Genomic DNA, 16956 nt, shown 5'->3' with positions numbered 1-16956 from the left:
CACATTCAAAGTATTTCACACGTCTTCAAAGGAACATCAATTAACAATCCTTTGTGTTTGTGTTTACACTTCTTATGCCCCCTGCCTCCCAACTCTTGTAATGGCTATCGCTGCCCAAGCAGGCGGGCGATCAGAGACCTACCTAAATGGCATGGCTTGTTTCTTTCTAAGCGCCAATACACAAACTAAGCCCTCTGCATGGTATAAAAATGGTCATGGAAAAATGTGCTAAAGACTCCTCAAAACTCAAAAAGAATATTCTTTAATTGAAAAGTGTTTGAATTCAGAACACTAGAATTCACTGCTGCATTAAATGTCTTTTATGAGAAATCTTAGGGGCATATTTATTAACATTCTGTGCCAGGTTTGTGTCACAAAAGTAACACACACTGATGTAAAATGTTTATTTGGAATTTACTTTGCATCTTTTGAAAGTTGCCTGAAAGTAACACAAGGCAGCGCTTTGCGCTGCTTTCCTTTACTTTTTGTAAAGGGAGCGTTCCGAGAGCAGTGCATGGGTATCCAATGGTTCCATGTTTTTTGATGCAACGCCCTATATTATAGTATTAGCAGAGAGGGCTTTGCACCAAAAAAGGCCCTTTGAGGCAGGTGTTGAAAAGGAGAATTATTTTAGGTTCTCCAAACTAATTTTGCATGTAGGTTGCACTGTACAATACGCATCCGAAGTAGGAAAAGTTTAGAAGTTTGTCTCTGTATGGTATTTTGTACTGGAATGGTGCCCTACCAGTACAAAACCTATGTTAGACATGGTACAAATACCTTTGCACTGTTGCACCAGTGCTAGGGAAAGACCAAGAACGTGCCATATCTTAAACAATATGACACTGCCCTGCCCTCTCATGCAATGCAGCTGTGTGGCTTTGCATGAATTTTTAGTAAATCTATCTCATAGTTTCTAAACATAAACCTAAAAACATTGATGCCTCTGATGAGGATGCTATTAATAAACCAAGGTGCAAGAAAGTTATCATGTGTAGACTGCTAGCATATGAAGCATCATTTTTGGCTTATGTAAAGCATACGTCATAAACTTAAGTTTGTTAAGGTACTCACAAGTGTGATAATAAAAGAAAAGGAGGCACAGTGAAATAAGGTCTAGAGTCAGCCAATTTTGTCAAGTGGGTAAACTGTTTTATCCCAGGTATCCTGATTTCACATTGCACACGTTAGCTGCTAGATGAAGGGATAGTGGATTGAGTGATTGACAAAAGAAGTGTGTGGCAGACGTGGGTTGGAGTTCCAAGAATGCATCTCTCGGAGTTAGAGCTCAGTATGTGACTCTGGCCTTCATTGGCTCTCCCACCTATAGAAAAACAAATTTAGGCATGTCCAAAATCTGACATTTTGATGCAGGATCACATGGTAATGTATGTTCTTCAATCTATATCTCTGATTGATGGCACAATAATCCTAGTTTAAGTTACTCCCAAAGACCTGCTTACCAAGCATCAATCCACTCATCAATTACAATGCTCACCCTCCCCTTCCATGGACACAATGGTCACCCTGCTCTCACATGGCCACACCACTGACCCTGCACTAACATTAACACACATTTCACTCAGTACTTACACCATTTACCTTGCACACCACTCAGTCACCAGCACTTACAGCTAAACTACCCAAAACTTGTGAACATGCACATATGTCTACAAATGCACCTACAAGACCTTCTGCTCTTCTTGAAGTAATAGATGCCTATTCAGTTTCATCTTCAACCAGGCTGGTGTAAGAGGGAAGAGTATACAGAGGCTGTGGGATGGTACATTAGGGAGAGTCTGTGGGAGCTGGTGTGGTGTGGGAGTTTAGATCAGACTCAGGTTGTGGGGCTCAGCTGGGAGGGAGTGGGATGTGATACAGGAGGGAAAAGCAGGTGAACACTGCAGGAAGGGGAGCACAGCATCTGAGGCTGTGGCTGGTGAGAGAATTGTGTGGGGCCTTCAGCCCAAGGGTGTGGTGTGGATGGGCACACACTATAGATGTACGTGTTGTACCTGATCCTTGTTCCCCTTCAGAAAGGCTGCTGTGAAGGAATTGGGTTCAGGGTCACCTGTGACCAAATCCTGCTTTTGCTGTTCTTGAAGCCTCAATGTAGGCCAGCATCTATATGCCATAGGATTAAATTGCATAAGTGTGCTGCAGGAGCTGCTACTGGAGAGAACTAGCTGAGGTTGTTGGGGCTGGTGCGGGAGTTGTTTGTAGAGGAGCCAGTGCAGTTAGGAGAGCAAACTGAGGCTATGGTTTGGTGCAGGAGGGGGGGCTGGCAAGAAGCTATTGGACCCAACAGCAATTTTGGATGAAGGAAATCCCTTTAATGACAAGCTCTATTCACCAATTCTTCTACCATTCATACTTCTGCTGGCTAACAGAGCAATAGTCTTAGCCAGTACTATCAGAGCATGATTGAGGAGTCTTCCTCTTGCACATTGCCAGGTTATTACGTTTTATTGCTCAGCCATGTTAGGCAAGAAAACACTCTTCCTGAGCCTATAGCATTGCCGCAAGCACTCTTGTTTGGCAGCAGCACAAAATGCCTACGCAATCAAGTGCTGTATTCAAGGTAAACAACATGGGCAGAGCCAACACACACTCTCAGTAGTGTTCCTTAAAGCTATTTTTCTGTTGATCACACAAGCTCTAGTGACAGCTGCGCTGTCAGACCAGACCCAAAAAGTAAGTCTCAGAAGTACTGAAAGACATCCTTGAAGGTGCTCAAAAATTCTTCTGATACTAATCAAGTACACTAACGTTTGGAGAATAATGAATGGTGTTATGTCATGTGTTCTGGAGTACTGAATCAGTGAAGTGGTTTGTATAACAATTAGTTTTATTCGAAATCATTTTGTTTTCATTGTTTTCATTGAATGCCTTTAGTATCAAGAATCTTGCATCCTTCCTAGCTGCATCCATGGTCCCCTCATTGTTAAGGCTCAAAAGTGGCGGTCTTGATATGGGATCGGGAATCCCATAAATTATGTCCAAGTCTTCTCACCCAATTAGATAAGAAATCAAGACGCTAGGCGAATAGTTCCAAAATATATTAAAGCAGAAATAAATGGAATTCCATTTATTTCTGCTTTAATATATTTTGGAACTATTCGCCTAGCGTCTTGATTTCTTATCTAATTGGGTGAGAAGACTTGGATAGATAGATAGATAGATAGATAGATAGATAGATAGATAGATAGATAGATAGATAGATAGTGTGAGTTAGGAGGCATACAGTGCACAGCTGGTCAGTTTGAACACATAGCCTTTCAATCAGAGCATCTGTCACACCCCATTCAGGGGGCCATAAAGGAAGCAAGGGCTATGGGGCTCTGGCCTTGCGGGCTAGGGTCTTTTGCCTCTGATGTTCCGTAATCCACACAACTATGGCTCTGTACACTAGGCCAAATACTACCCATTAATCATAGGCTCAGGGAGGTAGTGTGGGGGTGTACAATCTCAGAACTCAGTCACACATAAGCATAATACCTGTCAGCCCAGCACAGTGTTTTACTTGAATTAAAAGAGTACTTAAAAACACACACCTAAAATGGAATACCACCCTAGGTAATGGTAGCAGGTACTATAATATACACTGCCACTTGGGCTACTGCACCTTGGGATAACACTCTCCTTTTCCTATATTCCAGGATTCCCTCTTCTTGTCGGTCTAAGCATGTCTCTGTAAGGTTAGAGAGATTTGAGCAACGCAAATCAAGTCCCAGCGATAGATACCCCAGCTCATTAATGCTTGTGATCAGTTCAATACAGACCTTTTGATACAGTTTCAGTACAACTCAGGTCTCTGTGTGCTTTGGCAGCACACGTCTCAAGCACATATTGCATGTAACACATAAATAAATACATAAACATGCTTAACATACATTTGGCATGTTATCCCAAAGATTAGGGCCAGAGCATTGAAGCAGAACTTTACACTTGTGGGGCCGATAGGCCTGTATTTCTCTGACACAGATGAGACAAGTTCATGACAATGGATTCACAGAAAATGCTATGCTGCACCATCAATGTAAATTCTAAACATGCAATAGGGCCAGTAAACCATGGTCAGCGAAATGAGGGCATGCTTGGTAGACCCCCCCAGGTCATAGGGCAGGTCCAGGACCTCAGTATCATTAAAGGACAGCATGGGCCTTGGCGCATATGCTAGATTGGCATGAGGCTAGTGCCAAAATCAAAAACTGAGATGCCAGTTGATCACAGTTTGCCACTCCAAACAGGACAATCTGGCGGTACACATTGCAGGGACATTCGTGTCCCAAAAAGCATGTTCAGGCAATATTATGTTTTCTCTTACGTTCTTTTCACTCTGTACATGTACAGTATAGTTGATGCCTGTAAATCTGATGTTTTATGGATAAAGGTAATGAACCACATGACCCGATGTCTGCATTCGCTCAGGGAAACATGCCCTATGTCTTAGAGAGCTGAGCTGCAGCCTGGAGAGCTGACATTAGCCAGGAGCCCATCAAATGGGCCAATAAATCTGAATAGGGAGAGCAGTGAAGGAGCCTTTAGACCTGGTGAGGGTAATCCAGGTCATAAACAAAAGTACCACCAGAAGAGTGAAAAGAAAAAGGCTCAGCCAACTGTAGTAAGTGGTAATGCATTAGAACATCTTGGTTCCTTGGCAACACAGCAAAAGGCCTTCTCACCTCTGACCCTTGCACACCTGAATTACTTGCCACCCATCAGTGTCTGCCTCCCTCCTAGCCTTTCCCCTGCTCAACCACAATTCCAGTAGCAGACCTCAGCTCACCAGAAAGCAAAACATGAAAGCAACTGATCATTTTTAACCTCTTGACCATAGAATACTTGATCAATGCTGCAAACACTTGTAGGCCAGCAGAACAGTAGATCATTGTCCTCTTGAATAGCTCTGTAGACAATCCAGCCAGAATTGTCAACAAGTCATTGAATATAGTTATCTACAAAGCAATGTCTTATGCAAAACCCTCCCTAAAGCAAACATGTTTTGAAACAAGAGGTCCTTCTAATGTCTTGACAATAACAGACGTTTTAGACAAAAAGATTAAAAGATCTCCTTTAAGACAAATATCTAGATGGGAGTACAAACATGCCTTTGAAACTGTTCATCATTCCAAGCTTCTACAGAGACTTCCCAATATTAGAACTGAATTGAAGCCGATTTAATCTTTTCTATCAGACAGATCATTATCTCACTTTATACTTCCAGGTCTCTCCATTAGATACGCAACTAATGTGCCTAACAGTTTGACCTCCTCTTTAACATTGGCCCTCTACCAGACCTAATCTCCTAATTTAAACTCCTGCCAACAATACACAAAACATATGTATGAAATATCATCTGACTTGGATTTTTCTTAAATGGGCATTGCCTCAAGCAGTCAACCGAAGGATGATCTCTAACCTAGACAGAAAATCCACTGCTAAAAGACCAACAGAGAGAGACTCTTGCACGTTTCAATTCACAAGACATGTAAGAGATCACTGGTGTATCCTGTGCCTTTCTGTCTCCTTCCCTCTCCCCAGATGTAAAATTTTCCCCTGGGGGAGGGTAGAGGCTTGTGCTGACTGCAGTGAGGCGGTATACGCCCAGTAACCCCTGGGTTAGCGGATTATTATCAGAGCTCCAGTCATCCAGTGCCCATTACTTACTTATCATGCAACAGTTGAGTTAATTGGAACGCAAAGGAAAAGGAAGTCATTCTGAGATAAAAGTACATCTGATATTACCGTATTACTGCTGCTCTGGTTATGAAGGGTTGTGGGATACAACCACAGTTTTTACCAAAAAGTTGGAGTCTTTCTTAAAACTACATAAACATTCCATCACATGGGTCAGCCCATTCCAGCCATTGGCTCTGAGGCTCTAACCATGGAGCTTGTACATATATGCAGCAGTTCACATCAGTGCAAAGGGTGGTGGGACAATCTCTGCTTTCATTTTGTTTTGAAATTAAGATTATTTGTCCTGCTTACGGGATTGCTCGGCTGAAGTGGCTCCGTCCAGCTTGTAGGAATATGGGCATGAAACACTGCAAAGATGCTTTGAGGCTGATGATGAGGGACACTTCTACCCCTTTAGTTTGTGCGGTTAGCAAGTTCCTTGTGACCGCTTGGCATATAAGCACACGTTATCTAAAAAGCCAAAATTATTTTAAGTGATTATAGATTTTAACTTATTTATTTCTTGGCTATATATAACACTTTTTATAATTACTGTGATCTTTTACTAGACGCTAATGAGGACGAGAAAGAGAGATGGGTTTAGTTGGCTAAATAGCACTGAGGGGAAGCATGCAAGGACTTTTAGTATACATGTTTTTTAATTCCTCTTTTTAAATTATTTTCTCCGGTTTTACTATGTATACTTTATATTTGAGCTGTTGTGATTGTATTTCTTTGATGGTTAAAAATTACAGAATAAAGCTTGTGTGTGATGATGATGAATTTTCAAAATTGGTCAATTTTTACTTTTATATTTTGCAAATATTTGCATGCCTACTTTAGATGGTGGCATTTTGACTTTTATTACTTCTAAACGTTTGATGCCCACTGCATATATTTGATAAATATATAAATAAAATTACATGATTTCCTTTTAAAGTATATTGGTTTTGCTAATGCTTGTTTTATTATTCTCCTTGCTGCTGACCTTTAATTTATCAATTTTCTGTGTGTTCAGTCTCTTGCTTTTCCCTATTTAAAATTCGTGTTAGGAGAGGAGAGTTTTTGCCTGAATTGACGACCTCTGTGTTAAAAGGCCAGAGGAGGTCAGTATCATCCAAAGGAAGAGATGGGGATGGCCCTCCTCTCCAAAGCTGAAGTATAGGTGAAGTGAAGAAGTTGCAAAATGTATAGGGTAACAGAAGCAAAGCCCAGCCATTGAAAGAAGGGTTCTGTAAATCATTTGTGTGATGATGTGTAAAGTACAATAGAAAGAAAAAAATGTTTAATAATTTTTAGGTCGAGCGCGCAAGCGCTCTGATGTGTTGTAATCTATCTGTGGGCTTTTAACCACGCCCACCGCACGCCCATCACTTTCACTCGTTCATGGGCTTGCCTTTCAACATGTGGGAAACCGCAGCGAGACCGGTCATATCTCAACCACTCAAACATTAAACATCCACACATCCACGACTGATTCTGCAAGGACACAATACAAGATGCCATCATTGCGTTAGAGAAGAAAACATTCTCCGGACGTATTTATTACATCTCATAAACACTACAAATTTTCTTTCTCATGTTGTTTCAATATGTACAGAATAGCATTGTAATTATTACATGTACATAACTAATACATGAAATTCCTAGCAAATATTCAATACCAATATATGAACAATTCCCAGCAAATACCAAATACATGAGGAGTCATGGTTAACCACTCCCCAGGCCCCTTGTGTCATTGACTGATTGCATTGAATTTGACCTGGGATGAAACCCTACTGGTCCCTCAATAAACTGTCCTTTACAAGGCAAACTCACTTGTCCCCTTAAGAAAGAGGGAGCTTGGGCCAGCATGACAGCTGGTCCCCCAAACAACCATGCCAGAGCAACCCAATACATGGGACTCCCCCTGGCACCCATTGGGAGATGGGCCTTGTCAATCGGGCCATGCCTCGGTCTCCTGGCGCAGCCCACCATCCCCCAGTATCCCCAGGGCCGTGTGATGGAGTACCCTGGCCAGCTATGGACAATCGCAGTAGCGGACGTCCACAGCCTTTCAATAAAGACCGGCTTCAGTTAAAGGCTTAAAATTGATTCCATCCTGAATTCGCCTGCACTTGTATCCTTGATGCCAAGGTGTCTACCTGTTTTTTGTGGCCAAACATGACTCCTCCTCTGCCCCCATTGGACTTAATACAGGGATGGGAGGGTGGAAAAACAAGAAATCTGGTCTAAAGAAGGGGAGGGGGCGCGTCCACAGTCACCAGGGCAGCCAGGAGTGGAAAAGAGAGCAATCAGATAGCTCTGCTCGTTATTTAACTGGTGTGGCTGCCCATGATTCCTGCCCAGGCGCCCAAGCCAATCACCTAGCAACCAATGGCTGCTGACCCTCGGTGACCGCCTGAATTCGAACTAGGGCTACGTTAGCCCACTGGCAATGACAGGTCCGATCCGGCCTGCACCTGCCTCCGGGGCCCGCGAGCTACCGCCTTGTCCAGAGTCTTTTGTTATCATTGGTAAATGCTTTACATTGTCCCTCCACTGCCCCTGTTACATAGATAATTGCACAATTGCCAATAAGTTTGACTGCAAGTGAGCTTCTTTTTCTTTTTTTGTCTCTCATTCTCGCTCATCCGCATGGAGGCCATGCCGCTTTGAATCAGCTTGCTTATGTCAATTCTTTTGCTTTTAATTTTGTAATAAAGTGGCAAGAAAAGTCCAGTTAGGAATTTACAATGTTAACAGCTATAAATCGAGCAAACACGAGACCCGTTGCATTGCAAATTTTAGATTAATGTTTTAAATACATTAAATTGATGAAATTCATTACATGATATATATTGAAATTCATAGTTTCCAGGTGAGTTTTTAAATCATTTAGGATTGTACATGCTGTCAAATTTGGAATTGAGGGAAAAACGAGGCACTGTGAAGCAAAGAGATCTGTGCTGAGCCACGCAAGTTGGGCAAGTGAATGAACCTGTGTTCTGCAGTAGTTACCAGGAAAGACCTAAATTACTACAATGGCTTACTGAGTAAGCCAAGCCACTTGATAGAGTGTTAGGGCACAATATAAGATTTTTTAACAGGCACATTAGAGAAACGGATGGGATTCAATCCCAAGTGAGAAAGAATAGGGAATAGAATGAATGTTTCCAAAATTGATATAACACCATCCAGAAAAGTACTGAACACCTAAAGTACATTGCTTAGAGGAGAACTTTTGGCTGATCTCAAGCGTAGATTGATCTTCAATGCAGTGTTTGACAGTGTGGACAGTGTGGACAGGTCTATCCTCCGTCAAAACAGTGGACAGTGGACATTGACCCCGCTCTGTTAACTCTGATAATAGCTCCACTCTGGGAAACTTTGGTCTGGATACAAGAAAGACCAGGGGTACTGTTACTCGTCCGGATACATACTTTAAATGACCTCAATCAATTTTTCACACTTGCACTTTGCTAAATCTGTATGTTTCAAATAGGACCTCTCACCTAGATCAGGCCAACAGATTAATGCAGGGCTCCAGTTTGTCTGTTGTCGAACCTGCTATGTATAAAGCTGTTCACAACTTAAAAACTTATTTAAAATTGCAAGAATTATAGAAAAAGTATATTTGCAGTTGTGGAAAAGTAATTATTACAGTTTTCATGCCAAAATAGGTCATACTCTTATAATCACTAATTAATTCAGAAAACAATGATAAGTGTCAAAAGACAAAGCTGACCACAGCACACAAAGTATAAAATAGTAAACCAGTAAATTAAGATATATGAAGAATTTGTTGGTAAATAAAGTGAATCACTGTTTCTTTATTTTGAACAACAGTCTTGAGAGTAGAATAACAACTCCATCAAGCACAGCCAACACGTGTTTCGTCACAACGTGACTTCTTCAAGGCTGTAAAAGATGTACATACAATATATATGTTGTTCGACTAGTCAAGTGAAAACATTGAACTATGTGCAAAAAGTGTTGGTAAGTGATCCAGGTAAGTAGTGTAAAATTAAGTTGTAAACAGACATGGCAATGGAAGTACAAAGATTTTTACGAAAAAAGAGACAGCACCATCGCGAATTGAAAGCGAAGTAGTCGAATATAAGAAAAAACATCAGAAAAGAAGTGCACACACACATCCCCACTTCATAAATTAGGATAAGACATGCCTGTGAGATCAAAGGTGTAGGCATGCGGTATGCGGAGATTGGAAAAAATATATACAGTGCCCATAACTAGTGTAAAAGCCGTCACAATAATAAGAAGTGAAACAAAGTACTCATGCGTGAGTACGGTAAGGAAAACAGACGGACTAGGACCTACCTATGATAAATGCAAATTAGGGAAGATATCGAGTAGAGGTAAGCGCAGACAGTACTGCTGGAAAGTAAAAGAGAAAGGACAAAAAGTTGTCAGGTAAATGAAAGGCAGGCAATTAAACTAAAGGGGGATGTAGGGGAGGGTAAGGTATGGTAGAGTTACCTGAGATTCCAGTTGGTGTAGAGAAAAAGGGCTAAATTCACAAATCACATGGTAGTGAAAGGTCGTGTCCAGAATGAAATCGGTAATGTATTTCACAGGACCATGGCAAGTCTTGGTAAAGTCCTGAAAGCCAGGGGAGGCATAGCTTAAAATAAAACATAAAGTAGAGGCTATAGGGGTAGTAGTGAGTAAGGCACGGCGCGAGAGTCTGTGTAAAAGCATAAAACGCTAGGAATAACGCACATGAAAAAACACACAAGTGAAAATGTGAAATAAACGCTATATTGAAAAGTGGTGAAGTAAAAACAAAATAAAAAAGGCTGTCCTAAATAACGAGCAGTAAACTTGAAAACAGAGTAATAATGGTGGAAGCATGTTGGCAAGTAATGTAGCCGGTAATAAGTAAATAGGTGGACCCGCAAGAGACGAGGAGACTAAGGGACTATGGGACAAGTAATAAAAAATAGGCTGCGGTGATCAAGAAAATCAGGGTGCTAAATCTTACCTATAACGCCGTAACCGGGTGAAGCTTGTGTTGCAAAATCAGTAGTATGTGGCAACACAGTGCTCGTGTAGGTCTTATATGTGTTAGAAAGGGTCACCAAATCGAAAAGGGGGTTGGAAAGAACGTAAAGGAGAGCAGAGGACAGCGAAGTAGGACCAAACGCTAAGACATTGGAAAAGGATGGTGGCCATTTTGGGTGAGAGAGAAAACCCTGCAAAAGAGTGTAAAAGGACAGGATAGAGAAATGTTAAAAGTGGAAATCCATAAGAACAAGAGAGCAAAAGTACCAGTGGCAAAAATGTTCGTGACAAAGGATAGGTACATAAGATGAAGTACCTACTAGTGAGACAATCAGCCCTACATAGTAAAGTAAGTCAGAGTAATGTAGATAACAGGTACACATATAAAATGTCATTGTCCAAGAAAGGGCACGGAGTAAGTACATCAGATTGGGTAACTAATACAAAACTTGATAACCATAGTAAACATTTATACAAAGAGTAAGATAGTACTGTAACTACTTGATTAACAACAGCAAGTGTTACAATACGGACATAAAGAACATTGTAAATAACAGTAAGGGGGTTATTCTAACTTTGGAGGAGTGTTAATCCGTCCCAAAAGTGACAGTAAAGTGACGGATATACCACCAGCCGTATTACGAGTTCCATAGGATATAATGGACTCGTAATACGGCTGGTGGTAAATCCGTCACTTTCCCGTCACTTTTGGGACGGATTAACACCTCCTCCAAAGTTAGAATAACCCCCTATGTCTGCAGTGAGCATAGTGCTCATACCATTTAAACAAAGCGGTTGAACAAATGAAATTACTACACAATATTAAATATGTAATACATGTGTATTCTCCTAAAATGAATTGGGTATTAACAAAGAGGGTGTTAACAGTATGTACACAATTTAAGGATCCAGTGTATGAAGTGGCCACAGATATATTACAGGGGAAAGTTGTCAGGTAAGGAACACATGTAATTCCCTGTCAATATTAAGGCCTTTTTCAACGGCCCGCAGTTTAAGTATCCATTTGGCCTCACACTTACGTAATTCTTTAGGTCTATCCCCCAACCTGGGTGATGTGGATACATGAGTGATGCCGTGAAATCTGATGTTGAGAATGTTTATTTCTTCATGTAGTGTGTTGAAGTGTGTGGCAAGGGGATAGGTAGCATTATGATTTCTGATTGCTCTGATTTGTTCTTGTATGCGTTCTTTCAGAGGGCGAATCGTACTACCCACGTAAATGAGTCCACAAACACAGATAATGCAGTAAACAATGTATCTAGTGTTGCAGTTAATGAAATGTCTGACATGGTAGGTGACCCCTGTGTTGTATGTAAAAGTCAAAGTTTTGTTGAGAGCCAGTTGACATGAGACGCAACAGACACATTTGTGGAAACCAACAGGTTTGGTAGGGAACCATGTTTGAGGATGAGTATGAGTGAGAGGTGAAATAAAGATGGGACAGCGGATGTTTCTCAGGGTATGACCCCTGCTGTGTATAATTGAGGGTGTTTTGCCAATAACACTCCCTAGCCCAGGGTCTAAAAGTAAAAGGTGCCAATGTTTCTTGAATATATGAAACAGAGATTTGCTAACAGGACTGAATCTGGTAACAAAGGAAATAACCTTTTTTCTCTTGGTGTTAGGTTTTTTTTATTTTTTAATGAGAAGGGAATGCCGTTGTTTGGAAGCTATACATTTACTGGCAGTAGAGAATGTGTCTTCTGGGTATCCCCAATTGCGGAAACGTTGAGCTAGTATTTTCATCTCCTGTGTAAAGATATCATTGTCACTACAATTACGTCGAGTGCTTACCATTTCGCCAAATGGAATGGCCTAATCTGGGCAATGGGATGTGCACTGAGTGCATGTAGAATAGAATTGCATGCAGTAGGTTTTCTGTATATTTTGGAGTCAATCTTGTTGTTAGAAATATAAAGAAGGAGATCAAGGAACTCCATTTGGGCACAGTCCGCTTTGTGTGTAAAGACCAAATTATAGTCATTGGAATTAAGATGTTCTATCAGTGTGTCAAGGTCCTGGCTGTTACCCGTCCAGATGGCGAGTATGTCATCAATATATCTCCCCCAGAAAAGAATGTGTTGGGTAATTTTAGTAGGACAGTTAGGCCAGAGATGTTGTTTTTCAAATTGACCCATGTAAAGGTTTGCATAAGAAGGTGAGAATTTGGCTCCCATTGCCACCCCTTGGCTTTGTTGGTACCAATGCCGCTCATGAAGGAAAAAATTGTTTCTAGAACTAGTCGTGTGAGGTCAAGTAACATTTGAGTATGTTCGAAAAGTGTTGCGTCTCTATCTGCAAGTGCCATTGCTAGAAGTTCCAGACCCCGTTCTAAGGGAATGGATGTGTAAAGTGAGTTGACGTCTAGGCTAACAAAACAACAATCATCAGTCTAATCCTCATCTTCAAGTTGGCAGAGTAAGTCCCTCGTGTCCTGAATAAAAGAGGGTAAATTCCATACCAATGGTTGAAGAAAGGAGTCAATGTACTCTGAAATGTGTTCTGTAGGTGAACCAATGCCTGAAATGATAGGTCTACCTGGGGGGAAAATCCCAGGTTTGTGAACTTTGGGTAAAATATAAATGCAAAGTGTTTGTGGTGTGTTATTGTGCATGTATCTGTATTCATAGTCAGAAAGAAGGCACAGATTTTTCCAATAGGTCAGTCTGTTGTTCGTTGCACTAGTAATCCTAGGAAGGGGATTGTCAGGTAGGCGTATGTAAGCTGATGTGTCATTCAATTGTCTGTAAATTTCAAACATATAGTCCGCTGTCCATGACAACCACATTTCCCCCTTTGTCCGCCTCTCTAATAACAATGTCGGAGCAGGATGTGAGTTTTTTGAGTGCCTTAAGTTCCATTTGACTGAGGTTGTTTTTGTATGTGGGAGCGTGTGTCCTGAGTTCATCTTCAAGTGTTAGGAGATCAGCACTAACTGCTTGGTAGAAGACATCTATGTTGTTATCAGGTGGTAAGTTAGGAGTGCAGGTAGATTTGGGTCTAAGACCACTGTCAAGATTCAGGTTAGGCTGAATATCTAAATGGATCAAGAGTTCCTCAAAACTAGGGATTACAGGTGTCAAAGGGTCCAAGGACAAAATGATATGGATATCTTGTATATCTCTTATTGTCCTGTTACATGAGCGAAGTGGTAAAGCAGAGTTTAGGTTGCGTATTGGTTTGTCCAAGAAAAACTTTCTAAGTTTCAAATGGAGTACATATTTAAAGAGGACAACGTGTATATCAGTAAAGTCAGGTTGGGAAACAGGACCGAAGCCCAAGCCTTTTTTCAAAACATTTATTTCATCAATAGACAAGGTTAAGGTAGACAGATTGATAACCTGAACAGTATCATGATCCATTGTAATTTCACATGAAGTTTGATTTTTTTTCATGTTCTCTGATTTTTTTGTGATCGAGCATGTTGCCACACCCTCCCTTTTGTCTAATATTGTGTTTCTTCCCCCACCTACGGGTGGGTTTGGACTTGGATTTGGTCTGTTGTAATTCTGTCGTATACCCTTTCTGTAACGTGTTAGTTCCTCTAAAAAAGAAGAAGGATGGGTACCCCGGGAGTTGGTGGGTTCACCGAGGTCCCTTCAAAAAGAGAATCCAAATTGTTGCTGGAGATGCTGGAAACATCTGACAAGCTGCTGGGGGCTGACACATTGGTAAGGTTAGTGTCAGGCATCCTTAAATTGGTATTATTGTTTATTTGGTCAAATTTGCATGCAAAGGTATAAATACGGCCATTTAAGTAGTCATTCTCGTCCCTAGTAAGTTCTTTCATTTTTTTATCTTTGATATATAGTTGATGGGTATTAAGTACTTCTCTCAAAATGATATTGTTTTTTTTCAGTTGCCTCAGGGAGATTCAAATTTTTGATCTCTTGTTCTAAGGTGGCAATGTCTAGAAGGAGTTTGTCCGTTTTCCTGTCCGCATTTCTAATGAGAATGTTCATCATTCCAATCGAAGATGAGGAAATCAAGTGTTCCCATTCCCCTAGGAGGTCCGGGTCTAGGTCATCAAATGAAGGAAAAATAATCACCCGTAGGCCCGGGGGACTTGTTTGAGTTCTATATACCATTTAAGTGTGGTGGCATCCCACCATCTAGAGAGTTCCTGCTTTTTTAATCTTTTGAGTCTGACAAATGTTTCTCTAAGTCCTTCTTGTACGACACATTGCTATTGGGGTTGGTAGCCCTAGGTTTTTTGGAAAATAACTCAGCTGCCAAAGTGTCATGATTGTCATCAAAGGAAGCCATGTCTGACACAAACAGAAATAGTGTGAAGGAAACAAAAGAAGTAATATAGTAATGGGGTCAAGAGTGCAAGTTACCACACATGGCATAAAAAGCCCAGAACAAAGCTAATACGGGTAGTGGTGGTATAAAGTACTTCACCTCCTGTAGGTAACCAAATGATATAAGTGAATCTGTTTTTTAGAAGTAGCAGATGGTGCAAGTGATCAAGTGCCTCACTACCCGTTTGCACAAATGATGTGTATCCATATACACAAGCGACAAAAGACAAAGCCGACCACAGCACACAAAGTATAAAATAGTAAAGCAGTAAACCAGTAAATTAAGATATATGAAGAATCCGTCAGTAAATAAAGTGAATCACTGTTTCTTTATTTGGAACAACAGTCTTGAGAGTAGAATAACAACTCCATCAAGCACAGCCAACACTTGTTTTGTCACAACGTGACTTCTTCAAGGTTGTAAAAGATGTACATACAATATATATTTTGTTCGACTAGTCAAGTGAAAACATAGAACTATATGCAAAAAGTGTTGGTAAGTGATCCAGGTAAGTAGTGTAAAATTAAGTTGTAAACAGACATGGCAATGGAAGTACAAAGATTTTAGCTAAAAAAGAGACAGCACCATCGTGAATTGAAAGCAAAGTAGTCGAATATAAGAAAAAACATCAGAAAAGAATTGCACACACACATCCCCACTTCATAAATTAGGATGAGACATGCCTGTGAGATCAAAGGTGTAGGCATGCGGTATGCCGAGATTGGAAAAAACATATACAGTGCCCATAACTAGTGTAAAAGCCGTCACAATAATAACAAGTGAAACAAAGTACTCGTGCGTGAGTACGGTAAGGAAAACAGACGGACTAGGACCTACCTAAGATAAATGCAAATTAGGGAAGATATCGAGTAGAGGTAAGCACAGACAGTACTGCTGGAAAGTAAGAGAGAAAGGACAAAAAACTGTCAGGTAAATGAAAGGCAGGCAATTAAACTAAAGGGGGATGTAGGGAAGGGTAAGGTATGGTAGAGGTACCTGAGATTCCAGTTGGTGTAGGGAAAAAGGGCTAAATTCAAAAATCACATGGTAGTGAAAGGTCGTGTCCAGAATTAAATCAGTAATGTATTTCACAGGACCAAGGTAAGTCCTGCTAAAGTCCTGAAAGCAAGGGGAGGCATAGATTAATATAAAAACATAAAGTAGAGGCTATAGGGGTAGTAGTGAGTAAGGCACGGCACAAGAGTCCGTGTAAAAGCATAAAACACTAGGAATAACGCACATGAAAAAACACACAAGTGAAAATGTGAAATAAACGCTATATTAAAAAGCGGTGAAGTAAAAAAAAAAAAAAAAGGCTGGCCTAAATAACGAGCAGTAAACTCGAAAACAGAGTAATAATTGCAGTAGCTTGTTGGCAAGTAACGTAGCCGGTAATATGGAAATAGGTGAACCCACAAGAGACGAGGAGACTAAGGGACTATGGGACAAGTTATAAAAAACAACCTACGGTGATCAAGATAATCGGAGTGCTAAATCTTACCTATAACGCCGTAACCGGGTGAAGCTTGTGTTGCAAAATCAGTAGTATGTACTTCGGGTAGGTCTTATATGTGTTAGAAAGGGTCACAAAATCTAAAAAGGGGTTGGAAAAAACGTAAAGGAGAGCAGAGGACAGCGAAGTAGGACCAAACGCTAAGACATTGGAAAAGGATGGCGGCCATTTTGGGTGAGGGAGAAAACCCCGCAAAAGAGTGTAAAAGGACAGGACACTTTACATCTCTTCTCTTCTCTGTCATCTGGAATCTTTCCATCTTTTTTAAAATAACTACTGTTCTTACTTTTCTCTAAAACCTTGGATTGGACGCCAATGACCTTGTAAAATGTTACCGATATAAATTCTCATCTTTCTAAGTTTCTTAAATGCTTTGTCATAACTCAACTTTCCACTTTTTCCAGTCAAAGAATCTTCTCTCCCCTGTT

General features: G+C 40.7%; 1 pseudogene; it reads right to left on the bottom strand.

Annotated features, from left to right (window-relative positions):
• Nucleotides 1–16647, bottom strand: part of LOC138292030 (tRNA methyltransferase 10 homolog C-like) — a 120548-nt pseudogene extending 103901 nt beyond the window's left edge.
• Between the last annotated feature and the right edge of the window lie 309 nt (nucleotides 16648–16956).

Source organism: Pleurodeles waltl, chromosome 4_2, assembly GCF_031143425.1.
Source record: "Pleurodeles waltl isolate 20211129_DDA chromosome 4_2, aPleWal1.hap1.20221129, whole genome shotgun sequence".
NCBI classification, from domain to species: Eukaryota; Metazoa; Chordata; class Amphibia; order Caudata; family Salamandridae; genus Pleurodeles; species Pleurodeles waltl.
This window is presented reverse-complemented; position numbering and strand designations above follow the sequence as displayed.